We start from the raw sequence: 18,571 nt of genomic DNA on the forward strand, positions 1-18,571 counted from the left end.
AGCATAACATTACCTCATTTAATGTAAGCTTCCCTGGTGGCTCAGAGGTTAAAGCGTCTGCCTCCAATGCGGGAGACCCGGGTTCGATCCCTGGGTCGGGAAGATCCCCTGGGGAAGGAAATGGTAACCCACTCCAGTATTCTTGCCTGGAGAATCCCATGGACGGAAAAGCCTGGTAGGCTACAGTCCACGGGGTCGCAAAGAGTCGGACACGACTGAGCGACGGAACGGACGGAACGGAAGGAAGAGGAATGAGTAAGGTCCCATTTTGCTGATAGGGAAACTGAGGCACAAAGGAGTTCAGTAACTGTTTGTGAACCCAGACTTCCCCAGTCCCACATCCCCTCTCATGAAGTTGCTCTGGTCTGTAGTTGGCAGCCTGGTGTCCTGGCAAAAGGTCAGGCTTTGTAGTTAGAATTCTGAGCCTCCTCCTCACTTCTAATGATGAGTAGGTGCTCAGGGAAGTTACTGAATCCTGATGAGCTGCCTTCTCATCTTGGGAAGGGGCAGCTTATAAAACCTACAGGGCCACCAGCTACCCAAGGGGTTCTCTTGGTAGATGTACTCCAGAGGGGTACTCCAGAAAGGACCATGCACAAAGAACACAGGAACAGCGCCCCCCAGAGACAAATCATGGGATGAATATGTTCTTCACCAGGTAGTAGGGAGGTTCTGAATTAACAGCTACAAAGCACATGGCAAAGTATCAATCACGTAGTCGATAATCACAATTATTATCATTTATCTGTTAGGATGTTTCTTTTGATATTCATGAGCTGAACCTGAGGTGGAATAAGAATGGCATTGCCTATACTGCCTCCTGCTCAGGCAGTTGAATAATTGTAAATATTGGTCAACAGGGTTGAATGCTCTTGAAACCACAGAAACTCAAACACACGTCCTGCAGCTTGAAGACCTCATCTCGAAAATGAGGAAGACGTGAAAAAGAGGCTGCAGACTCAATGGAGGTCACACAACATCACCTTGTAGCAAGATCAGGGTGAGAAGCCAGGTGTCTCAATGCCCAGAACTGGTTCATCCCTCAAATTCCTTCCTAGCAGAATAATAGGCTGGCCTGTTGCATCATGCTCCATTCTTAAATTTGGGGGTAACCTGGTACACAGTAAAAACTAAGAGTTGGGACATGGTACCCCAAATCATCCATATTCTAGCTTCTAAAGGAGTTATCTGAACCAGAGTCTGTTGGCCAAGGAAGAATCCTGCCATCTCTTCATGTATCCATAGCCCCGACATGGGACCCTTCATCTGGCTTCCCTGTCTGAACCTTCTGAAGTAGTGAGGTCCATGTTTGCTATACAACCCAGTACCACCCTGGGTATGTTTTGTTTCCATCTCTCCCTCTTACTGTTTCCTGTTATCACACAAACATATCAGAAAGGTAAAATGGTCCACTTCCGCAAATCAGCTAAGTGCAGGCTTAGCAATTGGTGGGTTTTCAGCAAAGGCAGCTGCTGAGATTGCTGGCTTCCATGGGGTACAGTAATGCAGGATGCCTCTCAGACAAAGAAATAGTCTGGGACCCACTGTGAGAAGCAGCCCTATTTCCACAAATATTTGAGTTTAGGAGTCAAAGAGATTTTACAGCAGTGTGATGGGGGCAGCAGTAAAAGTCCCAGCCTCAGACACTGCATCCTCCTCCCTGCATCACTTGCCAAACTGATGCCTAAATTGTACCGCTCATCCCCTTCATTTTGTGTAATAGAAAACCCTCAGACATTAAAATGTATATAATAAAGCCAGCATAATCAGAGTTACAAGGCTATGCTGCTGCTGCTGCTGCTGCTAAGTTCCTTCAGTTGTGTCCGACTCTGTGAGACCCCATAGACGGCAGCCGACCAGGTTCCGCCGTCCCTGGGATTCTCCAGGCAAGAACACTGGAGTGGGTTGCCATTTCCTTCTCCAATGTGTGAAAGTGAAAAGTGAAAGTGAAAGTGAAGTCGTGTCCGACTAGTAGCAACCCCATGGACTGCAGCCCACCAGGCTCCTCTGTCCATGCGATTTTCTAGGCAAGAGTACTGGAGTGGCTTGCCATTGCCTTCTCTGTACAAGGCTATAGACTGGGAGATATTTGCAAAACACGTGACTGACAAAGTCTAGTGTCCAGAATATATAAAGAATTTCTACAAGTCAATAACAGAAGACAAACAACTCAGAACAATGATGAATGAAGGCCATCAAAAGACAATTCACAGATGATCTCACCTAAAATGGCCAATAAATGTTTGACAAGGAGGTTAGCCTCACTAGAAGCCAGGAACAGGTAAATAACAAGCAATTGTATCAACTTACCCCTGCCAGGCAGGCAAGGATCATTACAGGAAGGAGCATAAATTGGTGCCATCATTTTGACGAAAAATATAGTAACAGTCAATACGAAGATGCACGTTCCCTAAGACCCAGACATTCCACATCCCAGATCTCAAAAAAAATCTCACACATGTGCACAAAAGATTCACCCAAGGGGGTTCACTGTGGCCTTGCTTATAACAGCAAAAAATTAGAAATCACCTAGATATTCACTTAAAGGGGAAGATGTAAATGATTTATGGTATAATTATACAATGGGATTCTCTACTAATCTTAAAATGAGTGAATTAAATTTGCATGTATCATCATGAATAAAATATAATGTTGATATAAAAAAGCAAATTGTAGAAGGTTAGATATTCAGTTTATGTAAAATTGTAAAACCCCAGAAGAATACTGGGTACATGCACAAAAGTATAAAATCATGGCCCTGAAGACTACACACCAACATTAGAATAGGGTCACCTCTTAGAAAGTAGTAAGCAGGCAGGGACTGGAAGAACTGGGAGCCTCTAATGGTATCTATTTTTTTTTTTTAACGTGGACCATTTTTAAAGACTTTATTGAATTTGTTACAATATTGATTGTGTTTTATGTTTTGATTTTTGGCCACAAGACATGTGGGATCTTAATTCCCTGACCAAGGATCAAATCCTCACTCCCTGCATTGGGAGGTGAAGTCTTAACCACTGGACCACCAGGGAAGTCTATTCAACAGTATTAAAGCATCTTATTTCTTAGGAAGAGAAAGAATTTAGGGAAATAAGGCAAAATGCCAATATTCATTAAACTTGGTGCTGGCTACATAGATGTTTGTAATTTTAGTCTCAATGCTTTTCATTCATTCTTTCATTCTACAAGTACTTATTGAGCATCTGCTGTATACCAGGCACTGTTCTAGACGCTGGGGCCATAGCTGTGAACGAGACTGAAGCCTGGATCATCTGGAGCTGATACTAGTCAAATGGGTGGTCAACAAATACATGAGGGAGATACATTAAATTGTGAGATGCTGATACAATTATGGAAGAAAAAATAAAACAAGGAAGGGCAATATGAGGTGTGGAGGTGTAGAGGTGTCTGGAAAGGCGGGTAGAAGTTATAAAGTAGGAAGCCAGGAAGGACTTGGATGAAAGGGAGATATAAGGGTCAAAATCAGCAGGAAGAAGAGAGCCGTGGAAGAGAGGAAAAGTGAGAGAGTTTCTGGAAGGGTCCTGGGTGGAGGAGGAGGTGGGAGATGATGTCCAAAAGGTTAAGGGGCAAAGTAGGGGTATCATGTGACTTTTTAGTGGTTCATAGTTTTTACAGAGAAGGAAGAAAGGGATGGAAAGAGAGAGGACTTTCCAAATTATATCTGGTTGAATTTCAACAAAACTATGATTAGGAAACACAAATTTAAAAAGGGATAAATTGAGAGGCTGAAATTGACATGTACACACTACTATGTATAAAATAGATAACTAGCAGAAACCTATGTATAGCACAAGGAACTCTTCTCAGTGCTCTGTAATGACCTATATGGGAAAAGACTCTCAAAGAGAATAGATATGCAGATATGCATAACTGAGTCACTTTGCTGTACAGCAGAAACTAACACAACACTGTAAATCAAGTGTACTCCAATAAAATTTTTTTAAATGATGAACTCTTCAAAGCTTTGATGTGCCACTGAGCATACTGAAGATTCAAGAGGGGAAGAGAGCAGAGGGAGTTTTAAAATATCCATGTGCCCGGGGGCACCCAGACCACTTTCATCACAATGTCTGGAGCAGGGGTCAAGCACGACCCTTTGGTGATCCCAGGGCTCCTCAAAGTTGGGGAACCATAGAGACAGTATGCAGGGTGTCTCTAACCTACTCGACTATGGAGCCGTCTTATTTTTATTTTTCACGGGTCAAATCATGGGGCTAAGTTTACCCCTCAGAACATCAGTTTGTGAAACGTGACTCAGTTGTTTGGTTTTTGCTTTTTATTTTAAAAAGTTTTTTAAAGCAATATATTCCCAGTCATTAAACAAAAGACAGATGAAGTCCTTAAAACAGTGCCTAGGGGAATTCCTTGGTGGTCCAATGATATGATTTCTCACTCACAGTGCAGGGGGCCCCAGGTTCAATCCCTGTTTAGGGAACGATATCCCACATGCTGCAACTAAGAGTTTATTTATTTATTTATTTAATTTTTGTACACATTTAGTTTTATTGTAACAAAGCAACTTGTACACTTTTAACGTTTAACACTGAGCATCATCTTTCCTTTCCAGTGAAACAAAAACAAAAATTTAAAAATAAACAGGAACAAAATTACAATCAGTTCAGTTCAGTCACTCAGTCGTGTCTGACTCTCCGCGACCCCATGAATCACAGCACGCCAGGCCTCCCTGTCCATCACCAACTCCCGGAGTTCACTCAAACTCATGTCCACAGAGTCAGTGATGCCATCCAGCCATCTCATTCTCTGTCGTCCCCTTCTCCTCCCGCCCCCAACCTTTCCCAGCATCAGAGTCTTTTCCAGTGAGTCAACTCGTCGCATGAGGTGGCCAAAGTATTGCAGTTTCAGCTTCAGCATCAGTCCTTCCAATGAACACCCAGGATTGATCTCCCTTAGAATGGACTGGTTGGATCTCCTTGCAGTACAAGGGACTTTCAAGAGTCTTTTCCAACACCACAGTTCAAAAGCATCAATTCTTCGGTGATCAGCTTTCTTCACAGTCCAACTCTCACATCCATACATGACCACAGGAAAAACCATAGACCTTGGTTGGCAAAGTAATGTCTCTGCTTTTTAATATACTATTAAGGTTGGTCATAACTTTCCTTTCAAGGAGTAAGCGTCTTTTAATTTCATGGCTGCAATCAGCATCTGCATTGATTTTGGAGCCCAAAAAAAAAAAGTCTGACACTGTTTCCACTGTTTCCCCATCTATTTCCCATGAAGTGATGGGACCAGATGCCATGATCTTTGTTTTCTGAATGTTGAGCTTCAAGCCAACCTTTTCACTCTCCTCTTTCACTTTCATCAAGAGGCTTTTGAGTTCCTCTTCACTTTCTGCCATAAGGGTGGTGTCATCTGCATATCTGAGGTTATTGATATTTCTCCCAGCAATCTTGATTCCAGCTTGTGCTTCTTCCAGCCCAGCGTTCCTCATGATGTACTCTGCATATAAGTTAAACAAGCAAGGTGACAATATACAGCCTTGACGTACACCTTTTCCTATTTGGAACCAGTCTGTTGTTCCGCATCCAGTTCTAACTGTTGCTTCCTGACCTGCATACAGGTTTCTCAAGAGGCAGGTCAGGTGGTCTGGGATTCCCATCTCTTTCAGAATTTTCCACAGTTTATGGTGATCCACATGGTCAAAGGCTTTGGCATAGTCAATGAAGCAGAAATAGATGCTCTTCTGGAACTCTCTTGCTTTCTCCATGATCCAGCGGATGTTGGCAATTTGATCTCTGGTGCCTCTGCCTTTTCTAAAACCTGCTTGAACATGTAGGAGTTCACGGTTCACATATTGCTGAAGCTTGGAGAATTTTGAGCATGACTTTACTAGCGTGTGAGATGAGTGCAATTGTGCGGTAGTTTGAGCATTCTTTGGCATTGCCTTTCTTTGGGATTGGAATGAAGACTGACCTTTTCCAGTCCTGTGGCCACTGCTGAGTTTCCCAAATTTGCTGGCATATTGAGTGTAGCACTTTCACAGCATCATCTTTCAAGATGTGAAATAGCTCGAATGTCAATTGCAAATAAGATCCTACAGATTCTGCTGATTCTCCCATCGAGTGGCAGGGCTCAAGTCATCATTAGGAGAGAATTTTATTTTAAAAGTGTCATCTTAAACTGCAAGGATGTCCATTAAACATCACAATTAAACATGCCAAAGGAGAAGCCATGTTGTCAAAATGCCCACTTAACCCACCCAGACATCTCAATCCCACCCTTTGCTGACCTTCTATAACCCCATTTTTTTAAGTATTTTTTTCTTTTTTTAAACAAGAGAAAGTAGACAGATACATGTTGGTAAATGCTAACTGTCCATATTCACATAGAGACACAGTGTAATCTCTGAGCCCAATATACAGAGAAAGGAGGAAAAAAGCTAGAATTCTATGCACTACTACACAGGGGCCTAGCACCCTCCAGCTTCCAGCAGAGCTAAGGGAGCAGAAGGTTTTTCTTTTTTTCCCACAGAGCATGGTGGTGTTGATTCCATAGTTTTTGTTGAGACAGGAAGGGATAAAAATGAATTTGGAACAGAAAGGGGTAGAGATTTTTTTCCCACTGAATTCTGCTGAAGGTATTTCCCCCCACAAATAAATTGTGAACCAGGGTATAAAGGAGAAAAGAGACCTCAAAAACAGGGCGACTGAGCACAAGAGGAGGAGAGAGGAAAAAAAAAAGACTGCAGCTTGCTCCCAGGGGCTGGAGAAAATTAAAAAAGGTTGGAGTCCATCGGTGTCCATTAGTCATCTCCTCCTTCACCTTCCTCTCCGTCCTCCCCCTCATCATCATCTTCATCTTCTTCACCTTCATCCTCATCCCCTTCTTCATCAATATCTTCCAATCCTCCTTTCTCTTCATCATCCTCATCATCCTCTTCTCCTTCCCCTTCTTATCATGCATGTCAGGAACCAAGTAGTACTGTAATGGATTTGGCCAAATATCATCCTTGATGACCTCTCCTAACTCATCTGCACCTGCATCAGAATGATCTGTAAACCAGGTGAAGAAGCTTTCTGGTTCCTCATGCTGTCTCTTCCTGCTGGCTTTATTCTGTGTTTGACTTGATCGTTTCGTCAAATCCTTTCCAGACTTCTATTTGATTTCAGTGGACTTTGAAGCTGGATCACCACTCTCATTCAGATGAAATTCTTTGGAGAGAGTTTTATTTTCGAAGTAAAGGTTTTCATCAAAATAAAAATCTGATTTAATGTCTTCAAATTCTGTCACTTCAACTCTTGTCAAATAATGCAACTAAGAGTTTAAATGCCACAACTAAGCATGCCACAATGAAGATCAAAGATTCCATATGCCCTAACTTAGACCAAATGCAGCCACATAAATAAGCATTTTTTTAAAAAACAGTGTCTGGCACATCATAAGAGCTCAATAGATAAAGGTCACTGTTATTATTGCTCTTGATGTTTTAGCTTAGCATGAAGAAGTTTATCAGCTCCGTTCCTGAGAATAAGTCTTAATTAGGACATCAAAACATTTATTAAGAACATTTAACGCAGTCTTATAATATGCCAGAAATTTTATATGTTTGCAGGTCAAAATGCCCCGATGTTAATGGTGAGGAAATAAAGGCTCAGAAAGGTAAAGCAACCAGCCAAAAGTCACAAGGCTAGAAGTGGCCAAACCAAGGCAATGGGCATGGTTCTCATCCAACTGCTAAAATCCAACCAGACTTTATAAGATATTTTTTTTCTCTGATATGTAAATGTCATTTTGAATTTGATTCTTGTGTAAAGGAACACAGAAATGAGAGAACTGGATGCTTTTCTGGGCTCCTCTGTAGAACCAATCTCTCCTCCTCTCTCGGATTCCGCCAGCCTTTGTACATCCTCCATGATAAGTCTTACCACATCACCCTACAGCTGGAGCCAGGATTCAGGTTCAGATCAGAGAATGAGGCAGCGTCCCCGAACACATCCAAGGGCTGCAGCACTGGACTGTCCTGTGTGTGTGGACGGCGATGCACAGGCTGTGGATCTTCTGGGAATGCTACCCACCCTAGTGAAAGGGATGAGATGACATGAAGGCAGTGCATCTCAGGGGTTGAGAGGGGGAGCCTGGAAGCAGACCACCAGGGTTCCAATCCAGGGTCTGGCCCTTGGTTGCTGTGCAATCATGGGTGAATTTCTGAACCTTTCTGTGCCTTCATTTTCTTACCTGTAAAACAGTTAATTAAAAAAAAATCAAAGGTAATAACAATACCTTCTGCACAGTGTGGAGGATGAAATGCTTTCACATATGCAAAATTCCTAGAAGGATACTCAGCATACAGTAAGCACTAAATAAATCCTAGCTATTAGTGTCATGTTATAATTAAAAGCTGACCCACTTAACTCCATAGAGACAGAACACAAGATTCCTGGTAACCACTAACCAGTGGGAGGGGTTGATGAAAATGTTTTGGAACTGGATACAGATGGTGATCATGCAACATTGTGAATACATTAACTGTGACCGAAATGTTCGCTACTAAAAGGCTAAGTTTATGTTATGTGAATTTCACCTCAATTTTAAAGAAAATCTGCAGCAGCAACCAACCTATATTCCCATCCCAGTTCACCATGTGGTAGCCAAATTTGTATTTCCTCACCTGTCAAAAGCAATGATACTAACATTTTGAGCATAGGTCACATGTGAGATTTAAATTAGGTGATTATGTAAATTACTCCCTGCATATAAACCACATGGCATATAATAAATGCTTAAGAAATAACACAGATTATTCTTTGAGTTTAAGGCTCAAAGTAGCAAGCACTTTAGAAGTTACCCTCTCTTCCTTTTCATAGGATGGATTGACCCCTTATTATCAAACCATCAAGTATTCATAGATTTAAGTACTATACATTTAAGTATGGAACATTCCCCAAGATCAGCCTTCTGAGGTTCATCTGGGAAATCCATTCTCTGTAAGTCAAAAATTCTCACTTTAGCTCTTTTGGAATAAATATTAAATTACTTAGCAAATATTTAAGATAAGTTTGTCAATTACAATCAAATATATTAGTAAATAAGAGATTTCTGTCCACTTTTATTTAAATACCAGAAAATAGCTTCTACTCCCATACTAAACATTATTGCTCCAACAAGTAATGTTGATGGAAGCCATTGGCAGAAAGGATCCAGTTCTGTTTGAAAAGCAGTCACCCAGGAATTTCTGTAACATCTGTTCTGGCCTACAGGTAGGGAACAGCATTCATGAAAGGTATAAATGTCTACACTGCCCTTCTATAGTCTAGTCAAATTGCAACAGAAGGAGGGGAAGAAAAAACATTCAGAGAGATTCATAAGATATAAATCATAAGACCAAAGGAAAAAGAAATGCAAATGGAAGAACAGGTGTGCTGTTCCCAAATTATTCTGAGTTGACCCCAAATCCCAAACATCTCATTTGGTAATGGTTATCCAAACAGATGTCTTAGCCTTCAGGAAAATTACTAAAAGTGAAAGTGTGAATCCTCACTGGGCTTCTCCTTTGCCCAAATCTGCAGCTATGTTGATGGTTGAAGCATTAAATTACCAGCAACAGCAGCATCATGGTAAAGTAGAATGCCAGGACACGTCATGCAACTTTTCTTGTTCATCTGCTACACAGATGGAAACATCCGGAGAAACCCTGAATCTGAGGACCCAGATCCCTGACCCAAAGAGCCTGTGAACTTATAAACGCTTGCTGGCTGTTTGTTGGCTTTCTTTTGGCTATGCCGGGTCTTCTTTGCTGCTCGCAGGCTTTCTCTAGTTGAGGCAAGTGGGTGGCTTACTCTCTAGTTGCAGTGTAAGGGCTTCTCCTTGCAGTGGCTTCTCTTGTTTCTGAGCACAGTCTCTAGGCACATAGGCATTAATAGTTGCAGCATGCAGGCTGAATAGCTGCAGCACATAGGTTTAGTTGCTCCATGGCATGTAGGAATGGAACCATGTCCCCTGCATTAAGTGGCAGATTCCTACCCACTGTACCACCAGGGAAGTCCATGTTTGCTGTTTTAAGCTGCTAAGTTTAGGGGTAATTTGTTATGCAGCCAGTGATAACTGATACATTATATGATGCCATTTTTACAGATGAGTAAGCTAGAGTTTGGAGAAGGCAATGGCAAGCCACTCCAGTACTCTTGCCTAGAAAATCCCATGGACAGAGGAGCCTGGTAGGCTGCAGTCCATGGGTTTGCTACGAGTCAGACATGACCGAGTGACTTCACTTTCAATTTTCACTTTCACACATTGGAGAAGGAAATGGCAACCCACTCCAGTGTTCTTGCCTGGAGAATCCCAGGGACGGGGGAGGCTGGTGGGCTTCTGTCTATGGGGTCACACAGAGTCGGACACGACTGAAGTGACTTAGCAGCAGCAGCAGCAAGCTAGAGTTTAGAGAGGTTGGCAAGCCTGCCCGCATCACAGAGCTGACTCCAGAGACCAAGTTTACACTGCAGGCTGCCTGATGCTTACTGAGACGTGAATTTTGTTTCTCCTTCCCTTCAGCAGCCCCTGTGCCACTCACCCTTGCTTAATGCCCTTCAAGCCCTTGGCTTTGTTGCTCCTTCTGGGGTCATTCTTTCTCTGCCCCTTGTCCTCTCTTTGTTTGCTTGCTTGCTTTTTTCTTCAGTGGGATCTTTCTCTCAACCTCTTTCTTCTCTCATCCCTTCTTCCCCTTCCTTCCTTTTTTCCACCATCCTAGAACCTGAAGGAAAGGGTTTACAGGTAAGACAACCTCCATTAAGGCTTTCAGTAGCTGATATCAAAAACATTAACTCAGAATGACACCCTTAGAAATAAACTAGTCAAACACTCCCATCTCTGCAGTTCATCTGGGAGGAAAATCCTTGCTACGTGATGGTATAGTACATAGTAGTCATTTTCTTATTTATTGTTTGTTTCCAATATATGTAAGCTCCAAGAAGGCAAAGACCTGGACTTTTTCACCACTCTTCCCCAGATCAAAATAGGACTTACCCCACCGTTGTCAAACAAGAATTATTTTCCAAGTGAATGAATATTAAATGAGGAAGAGGAGGACAGAGAAATACGGAGAACAGGGCTGCAATTTAATGAATACCTTCTTCAAGCCATTTATCAAAATTATCGATCATAATGATTACAACTACTTTATACCATTCCCCAAGCTGTAGACAAAAAAATAAAATAAAACTACTGAGGATCAGAAAAGTAAGTTGATTTTCCTAAAGTAGCACAGATAGTAAGTAACAGAACAAAGATTTGAACCCAGGTCTCCCTGGCTTCCCTGGTGGCTCAGTGGTAAAGAATCCGCCCACAATGCAGGAGACATGGTTTCTGTCCCTGGGTCAGGAAGACCTTCCAGAGGAGGAAATGGCAACCCACTCCAGTACTCTTGCCTGGGAAATCCCATGGACAGAGAAGCCTGGCAGGTTATAGTCCATGGGGTTGCAAAAGAGTCAGACACAACTTAGCAACTAAACAACAACTCCCTGGCTTCAGAGCATGTTCCTTTTGTTCTGGATCCCACTGCTATCAACCTATAGGTTTCTAGAAGCACCTCATATCCTCAGACTAGAATCTGTATCTCTTATGACCTGGCTTCTCAGAAACCAGCCTAAGCAAGTAGAAATCTCATCTTGACACTTATAGAACACCTTTAGAGACACAGATCAGAGATGTGTAATCCTTAGCAGCACCCCTTGCCGGTAACAAACAAGGAAATCTAGATGAGAGAAGACTGGGAATCCGGCTTTCCTAATTACTAACTGAATGACTGAGCAAATCACCTAATATTTCCGTGCCTCAGTTTCCTCACATGAAAAACAGGGATATGCATACACTTAAACTCAAAGGGCTGCTACGAGAATGAAATGAGTTAATGCATAAGATGCCCAAAAGTCCAACACATAGCAAGTGCTCAATAAAGCTAAGCTGCAAGAATCATTACAGTTTATCTTTAAATACCAGCTTCCCAATCCAGTTAAGTTGAGATGAAATGTAAGTGATTGACTCAGATTATACAACAAAGTCAGGCGAAGGAAACTCCAACCTTCACCTTATTCTGTCCACCCCACCCCAGACCCCAAATGTCTTCCTCAACAGGTCTTGCCCACTTCCACTTTTTTTTTTTTGTCCAGTGGTAAAGAATCCACCTTGCAATGCAGGGGATGTGGGTTTGACCCTTGGTTGGAGAACTAAGACCCTACATGCCGTGGAGCAGATAAGCCCGGGTACCACTACTAGAGAGCCCACATCCTGCAACTACTGAACCCACGTGCTGCAACTAGAGAATTTGTGTGTCACAACGGAAGTTCACAAAACTAAGACCAGATGCAACCAAATAAAAACTTTAAGTGCTAAATTCATCAACTTTGTGATGTCTGGATTTGTTTTTTAATCCCAAACCTTTAGCCTGTTCATTTAGCCTCACACTTCCAAGTTATCCTGAGTCATCCTTGAGGTCACAGCCAAGAGCTTTTCTGGGTTGTTCAGCGTTTGCTTCTGAGATGAACCTTTTTCTAAGAGGAACATGGAGCAGAAGATGGAGGCCCACATGTAGGGGAAAACTGAGCAGGAGGACAGGAAAACAAACAGGATTTCCAGCAGGGCCGTCTGTCTCCATGAAGCTCAGTATACCCATTTCCCCAGCAAAAGACTTATTAGTTGCAGAATAGAAGGGGGAGCCCACAGTAACGAGTCTTTAATTACAAAACTCTTTTACCTTATTGCTTTTGTGTGGTCCCAGTGAAAATGAGCAGTGGCTCATTTCTATTAGAAATGTTAATTACTTTCCCGGGTAATTAGACTCACTGGGTATCGCAAGCACCTGACCTCCCTTCATAAGAGCAGAGATGGGAGGGAGGGAAAAATTGGTTGTGCGGTGAGGAGGGAAGGGGAGGTGGGGGGAGAAAAGGAGAGTGTTCATAAATGCTGAGAAAAGCAAAATCATGCAAATTAGTTGGATGGAAAATGAAGTTACAGAAGCCCCCAGGGAAAAGCTGGGAGGACAGGAAATCTACTAGGAGGGGCTTCTGAACATAGAGAGGGGATCTGTCAAGAAGATGGAAACAGAGGCAAACCCCTCTCAAAATGATGGCCCCTTGGAGAGGTTCCCAGTCTTAAAAATGAGGTTGCTAACACCAGGCTCTCAGAGACTTCCTGGGCCACACAGCAGGGGGAGGCAGGGCTAGGACCACAGACTGCTGAATATTCCTCCCTTCCTTCTTTTCTTCCTTCCTTCTAGAAGCATTCATTAACTGCGTGGGAAGGGCAACCAGGAGAACAGAACAGACACAGTTCCAGCTCTCAAGGAGTTTTGGGTCTGGGGGTGCAGACAGGTATGATGGCAATGTTGCTGTGAAGGAAGTCCATAGGAGACTGTGATGAAGGATAATTGGGTAAGAGGGCCTCGGTGAGGATGGAGTAGTGAGGGAGGGCTTCTCGGGGGAGGTGGCTTTTCTCTTGAGACCAGGTTGGGAAGAGTCATGCAACTTGGATAGTTGGAGTGAACAAGTGTATTATTAGTGTTGTGGGTTAAATAATATCCACCCCACACCAAATTCATATCTACCCAGAACCTCAGAATGCGACCTTAATGGAAATAAATGTCTTTGCAGAGATGATGAACTAAGAGGAGGTCTTATTGGATCAAGGTGGGCCCTAAATCCGGTGATTGGTGGCCTTATAAGAAGAGGAAAATTGGCCACAGACATACAGGGAAGAGGCCACATGATGCTAAAGGCAGAGATCAGAGTGAGACAGCTACAAGTCAAGGAAGAGCAAGGACTACCAGCAACCACAGAAGCTGCAAGAGGCTGGAAGGTTGTCTCCAGGGTCTTCAGAGGAAGTAAGCCTGATTTCACTGGTACCTGGATTTCAGACCTCTAGCCTCCAGAACTGAGAATGAACGTCTGCTATTTGAAGTCACCTCATCTGTGGTACTTTGCTAGCAGTCCTAGCAAACTAGCATACTTGTATCTCTGACACCACAGACTAAATTCCCAGAGTAAGACAGCTGGAGGTCACGGTGGGAGCACTGACAAAGTGTCCAGCTCTCCTGCTAACCTACCTTGTCTCTTTGAGCAAGTCATCTCCCACTTTGAGCTTTGATCTCATGAGGAAGAGTTTGGGGTTCCCCACCACATGGTCAGGGACCAGCTGAATCAGCACCACTTTGGGGGGGTCTGTTTAGCATCACATCCCTGGGCCCCTCCTCCCCTCTTCCCCACCCTGAAACCTGCATCTCCGGTGGGGCTCTGGCATCTCTGGCATAGTTTGTTCTAACAAACTCCCCACGAAAGGAAGCCAGACATGTCACCAAGTCCTCGGAATCTCTAGATTCTAACACATGCCCTAAGCCAGGGGTCCCCAACCTCCAGGAGCTAATGTCTGATGATCTGAGGTGGAGCTGATATAATAATAATGAAGTGCACAATAAATGTAATGTACCTGAATCATCCCCAAACCATCCCCTCACCCCAGTCAGTCTACGGGAAAATTGTCTACCCCAAAACTAGTCCCTGGTGCCAAAAAGGTTGGGGACTGCTGCCCTAAGGGTCCTTCTGGAGCAGCGTGTGTATTACTCTAAGGACTAACCACTTTGGCCGTGAGAGGCACCTGCCCATCTGTGCTGACCTAACAAGGTGCTGTGTCTGTGAAAAACCCCAGACACCCGAGATGCCAGGAGAGGCTCACACCAAAAGAGAGAAGCAGGCTTGGTGCTCAGAGTCATTAAAGAAGCTATTTACAGAGCCCTTCTCCTCTTTTAATTTGTTTGTCTTTTCGATTGTGTAATTGAATCTCAGCCGTAGGGCTCAGCCGAGCTTCGCCAGGGAAGGCAGAAAGCCATCAATACCCAGGAGTGACTGACCATGGTATCCAAGGCGAGAAGCTCTGTGGGCGGACAGCAGAAAGGCTTGAATCCTGCCAGCCTTAAGAAGCAAGGCCATGTGTGCTGGGGAGGGCACCTGGACTTTGCCAATGTGACAAACCAGGCTTCAAATTTCAGCTCAGTCACCAGAGCTGAACACTGGAGTGGGTCTCCATTTCCTGCTCCATTGCAAGAAAGTGAAAAGTGGAAGTGAAGTCGCTCAGTCGTGTCTGACTCCTAGCGACCCCATGGATTGCAGCCCACCAGGCTCCTCCGTCCATGGGATTTTCCAGGCAAGAGTACTGGAGTGGGGTGCCATTGCCTTCTCCATTGTGGGTGCCTAGTAAACTATAAATTATTATTGTCATTATTGGGGCTCCCCAGGTGGAACTAGTGGTAAAGAACCTGCCTGCCAATGCAGGAGACACGCGTTCAATCCCTGGGTTGGGAAGTTCCCCCAGAGGAGGAAATGACAACCCACTCCAGTATTCTTGCCTGGAGAATCCCATGGACAGAGGAGCCTGGTGGGCTACAGTCCATCAGGTCACAAAGAGTCTGACATGACTGACGCGACTTTGCACACACATTGTCATTATTATTATTATTACCACTGAACAGTAGAAAGCTTGCCCTGGAGAATGCTAGTCCATTTGGCAGGGGACAGTACACAACTGTTAAGAGCTGGAAGAGATTATGAGAAGGCTGTTAGATGTCATGGAAAGAGCCCAGGATTGGAATCAGAATTTCTGATTTTGAGTTCCAGTTCTGCTTATTTTCTCTGTGGCCGTGGTCAAGTCACTTAAACTCTCTGAGCATCAATATCCTCATATCCAAGTGGAGCCCAGAGTCCCCGTCCCCCCACCTCTCCTGCGATAATCAAACAAGACAACGTTTGTGAAACTGGGTAAACTTCCAATCTTTTGACATGTCTGAAAAAGAGATTGCTATTATCCAGCTCACTGGTTCATGAGCCTGGCTGCCCACTAAAATCCCCCGAGGGACTTCAAAAAACACCAGTGCCCACACCTCTTCCTAGACCAAACAAACAGCAGTCCCCCCCTCCCAGGGATAGGATCTTGGGAGGGCCTGCTGTCACTAGAAAACTGAGGATCTGGCCCAGAGCTCTCTTTCTGCAGAGGAGGAAGGCAAGATCCAGAGAGGGGCAGGATCTTGCCCAAGTTCACAGAGCAGGTTATTAACCCTCTGGAGTGTCTCTCGCTCCACCCTACCCTCTGCCAGCACAAGATCCTGCAAGGCACATTCTCAGGGGCCCATCAGAAAGGATTGCTTGATTTGAACAGTCTGTCCGGGGACCTGGGAGCAAAAGCTGGTGTTCACCAGGAGGGCTGTAGCCAGCAGTTCCTCAGCAGTAGGCACTGACCCAGCAGCGGTGCCCCCATTCCTGCACCATCGAGAGAGGCCAGGACCTTCCTGCAGGTGTCCTGGCTGGGGACAGGGGACACAGAGGTGGTCATGGCAAACCACAGCTGAGAGGCACCCGTGGTAGAAGCAATTAGAAAGGAAAGTGAGCAAGCATCAAACCTACCTTGTTCTGACTCCCTTGCTGCCATGGTCTAAGTGTGTGTGCCCCATTAAGCAGGTAGAATAAATGAGAATTTCCCTGCCCAGTGGGCTCTGGCTCCTGCATCTTAGAAATGCCTCCTTCCACCCTGAGGTTCAGCCCAGCCTTTTGGGTGAATCAGTCTTTTGTGGGTAGGAACAACGTCAGGGCCTCTGAAAGGCTACGTAGGGAAGGGGGCCCAGGAGCCGGGTTAAGACCCTATGAGGAAGCTCAGAAAGCAAGATTTAGCCCAAGGGAGAGAAGTGAAACAAAGGAGTCGGATGCCTAGTGAGGTAGTGAGCTCCCCATCACACCAGAATTATGTCCGCAGAAGTTGCCCAGTCCTGTTAAGGATGGTATCCATGAGATACCTGTCTTCAATGGACACATGAACTAAATGAACACCAAGGGCCCTTTCACACTCATATTCTATGTGTTGATGAAGCTGAAGTTCCCGTGACTAGATTTGCAAAAATGTATTCTGGCAGACATTCAAGCCCTAACTTCATCACTTTTTAGTTGCATGACCTTGAGCAAGTTATGTGATCTCTTTGAGGCTGCTCCCTCATCCACAATACAACAATCATCACATCTATTTCAAATGACTGGGGTGAGAATTGAACAGTTCACTGGTGGCTCAAATGGTGAAGAATCTGCCTACAGTACAGGAGACTCAGATTTGATCCCTGGGTCAGGAAGATCCCCTGCAGAAGGGAATGGCAACCCACTGCAGTATTCTTGCCTGGAGAATTCCATGGACAGAGGAGTCTGGCAGGCTACAGTCCATGGGGTTGCAAAGAGTCGGACACGACTGAGTGACTAACACACACACACACACACGGTACACAGAGCACTTGGATGGGCCCTGTATGCGGTCAAGTCTGAAACAGCAGAGCACCCCAGCTGCTGTCCTAATTGTGAGCAAGAGCCTCCCATTTCCAGGTCTTCCAGAAGATGCACTCATTAAGCAGATTAATGCACAAAAGCAATCGTCACTCATATCCTGGGATGCGCAGGTTTAAATGCTGGTCTCTTCCCATTAAGCTCATGCTTCGCAGAGCTCAGGCTGCTTCACAGGGAAGGAAGTCTTAATAGCCATGTCTAAAGGGAAGCTGTTATTGAGAGGAGGAGAAGAAAAAAAAAAAAACTAGGCCTAAAGGACCTTGAAGAATGTATGCCTGTTGCTGGAACTGAAAACTCACATGTCTGACTGCAGGGCTGTGCTGCTGGGAGGGAAAGCAAGCTCCTTCCTCCTCGCTGTGGGTGCAGACAGCCAGACACTCTAATCCCCGGGGCACCAGCTGGCTGTCTCCTCCACCACCCCCCTCCTCCTCCCCCAGGCCAACCCTAAAAATAGGAGGAGAGCATCCCTCAGCTGGGCCAAGGCCAGCCAAGGCCAGGGTGATATCACACACCCTACCTTCTATGCATGCTGTGAGCAGGGGTCTTCTGGTAGAATGTGAGGGGCTCAGACATACTCCCACTTTGGTCCTCAAAGCATCTCCCCTACTAACTTAACACCCAGGCTTGAACTTTTAAGATTTTTAGAAACTTTTAATTTTGTATTGGGTATAGCCATTAACAATGTTGTGATAGTTCCAAGTGAACAGCAAAGGGACTCAGCCAAACATATACATGTATACATTCTTCCCCAAACTCCCCTCCCCTTCAGGCTGCCACCTAACACTGAGCAGAGTTCCCTGTGCTATACAGTAGGACCTCTGACAGAATGTGGTCCACTGGAGAAGGGAATGGCAAACCACTTCAGTATACTTGCCTTGAGAACCCCATGAATAGTATCAAAAGGAAAAATGATAGGATTCTAAATGAGGAATTCCCCAGGTCGGTAGGTGCCCAGAATGCTGCTGGAGGTCAGTGGAGTAATAACTCCAGAAAGAATGAAGGGATGGAGCCAAAGCAAAACAAATACCCAGTTGTGGATGTGGCTGGTGATAGAAGCAAGGTCCGATGCTGTAAAGAGCAATATTGCATAGGAACCTGGAATGTTAGGTCCATGAATCAAGGCAAATTGGAAGTAGTCAAACAGGAGATAGAAATGGAGTAGCCATGATGGTCAACGAAAGAGTCCAAAATGCAGTACTTGGATGCAATCTTGAAAACGACAGAATGATTTC

General features: G+C 44.5%; 1 pseudogene; it reads right to left on the bottom strand.

Moving 5' to 3' along the window:
- Window positions 1–6,784: 6,784 nt before the first annotated feature.
- Window positions 6,785–17,912, bottom strand: LOC129536094 (protein SET-like; annotated as a pseudogene).
- Window positions 17,913–18,571: the final 659 nt, after the last annotated feature.

This window comes from Moschus berezovskii, chromosome 6 (assembly GCF_049115385.1).
Source record: "Moschus berezovskii isolate FMDL1 chromosome 6, NW_MosBer_1.0, whole genome shotgun sequence".
NCBI lineage: Eukaryota > Metazoa > Chordata > Mammalia > Artiodactyla > Moschidae > Moschus > Moschus berezovskii.